Here is a 2191-nt window from a genome sequence, read left to right on the forward strand (position 1 = left end):
TAACAATACACTGTCTGAAAAGGTGCTCATAAAATCACGCGGCTGTTCAGGAAGTTGTAAGAGTTTCCTAATCCTAGTCTTACAGTATATTGATCTTCTAAACTTTTGTACTAAGATGTTGACTTGTACTTAGGGTTAGTCTGTGGATTAATATCATAAACTCGAATAGATATTCGTTTTTATTATTTGACAAACGGTAACAAAATTGATTTTCGTCCTTTTTATAATCTTCTTGAAAAAGAAATACATGTAGGCATTTTATGTAGAGTTTCAAAATACATGAATTTTAATTGCAGTTGTGGCTATATCTATGCAACAGAACAATTTATTTTGAAAAATTTCATTACTCATACTGAAATGACCTTTGTCTATACAAAAAGTGGATCCTTCAAGGATATTTGTGTATAGGATATAGTTTGCTACAACATACATTTTTAAATCTACAAATAGCTCTGCTTCGTTGATCCCTGCCATAAGTAACGACTATATAAGTGTCCAAAACCGAACGTAGATCTATAGCTACCTCCAGTGCATTCAACGTATTACAAAAGGTAAGATCATACCGCTGTTGTCCTTGCACAGCGTAGCATATTAAAAATCCTTTTATTAATAGTTCCAGTGTAAAAACATTTTGTGGGATGAATCCGTGGTCAACTTAAATCTCTAGTTCATGTAATCTCTAACATGCTACTTGAAAAATTGTCTCTCTATCAGTTATCCCAATGCAATTTATCTTAGATATTTTTGCACTTGTTTTCAGAATTTAGTATTATACGGTAGAATCTGATACAGTGCTGCAGAATGAAGAGATTCCTTGTTCTTCTGCTCATCGGCCTAGTGTTGGTGGAAGCCTTTGCCAGTGAGTTGATTATTTTCTTGTTTTTTATTAAGACGTTGAGGATAGGAACTCGGGATATGTACTACATGTATATTAATCTCTCTTAAACGCCATCTCTTTCATAAAACACACATTATTGTCTCAGTGAATATGTAGTACAATTGGTGCAGTAATATTATGGTCAGAATTCTTCAACTGCAAGAATGTCTGATGTTTTATCCAGGAAGTTGAATTTCTGAGGCGAGAGATTTGAATTTCAAACTTTTAAATTCAAGTTTCTGCAGAAAATACTCTGCGTATTCGTAATTGACAGATTTATCTATCTATTTCTTGTACGATAAATTATTTCTTCATCGGTAAGAGTGACTATTACTTTCCATATTTGTTTGAGTGCGTTTTATGTTTTCTGTGAATTTTATCTTTAGTGCGAAGTGGTGACAATGGAGATAAAGACGATGATAACAAAAACAAAAATAGTGATGATGACAAAGATAATGGAGATGGCAAAGAAAGTGGCGTAAATCGTCAAAGGAGAAGCGCAGATGACGGCTCTAAGAGTAAGGAGAAAGATGATGATGGAAGATAAAGAGGAAATCGCCTCACTGGAAAGAAGAATGCTGAAATTGAAAAGAAAATGATTCATGAATTAACTAAAAGATCAATCAACTTCTTCATATTGACAAAGCATATCATTGATGCACCTCACTGTATCGTATTGTTATAATAAGTCCATTGTAGATTTGTGGACTGGTGTACCACTTTAGCTTATCTATGTAGTATGTATTTTGTATTCCATAATATATGTATGGATAAAATGTGAATTACTGATATGCTGGAGGAAACCAAAGTTCTTCTTACAGTTGTCAGCTTCCCTTTACTACTGAAGTACTAGCTTTATTCAAATGTACAATTATCTGTATATTTGAGACTGTGCATATTTGTTCTAGAACAGCTATCTATTGATGTATTTGTTTTAAACATCTATACCATGAAATATTTGGACAAAATACAACAAATAATAAATTCCAGAGTGTCGTTATTTATTCTCTTTACGAAATGATGACATGATTCTCCATACATCCGTTGTGTTCCAAATAGATAGAGGCACCAACATGTATGTCAAGATGTTTTACGATGTATGCAGAAAATAAAATACCAATAATGCATAGAGAAATCTATTATCTTAAAGGGAAATGTATTTAGAAAAAGAAATATATCTTCACCTTTCATCAGAATTATCTTCACCTTTCATCTTTATGTTAAGAGATATATCTCACTTAAATGTATATATCTTTGGAATATCTATATCTATGAGAGAGATCTATATCACCTTATCTTAAAGGGATATCTATA

General features: G+C 32.2%; 1 long non-coding RNA gene across 1 annotated transcript; it reads left to right on the top strand.

Annotated features, from left to right (window-relative positions):
• Positions 1-471: 471 nt before the first annotated feature.
• On the top strand, positions 472-1860 carry LOC125666845 (uncharacterized). The gene is made up of 3 exons (XR_007366944.2): positions 472-551; positions 761-859; positions 1264-1860. It is a non-coding gene; the product is annotated as an uncharacterized LOC125666845 (long non-coding RNA).
• The last annotated feature ends 331 nt before the right edge of the window (positions 1861-2191 follow it).

This window comes from Ostrea edulis, chromosome 10, assembly GCF_947568905.1.
Source record: "Ostrea edulis chromosome 10, xbOstEdul1.1, whole genome shotgun sequence".
Taxonomy (NCBI): domain Eukaryota; kingdom Metazoa; phylum Mollusca; class Bivalvia; order Ostreida; family Ostreidae; genus Ostrea; species Ostrea edulis.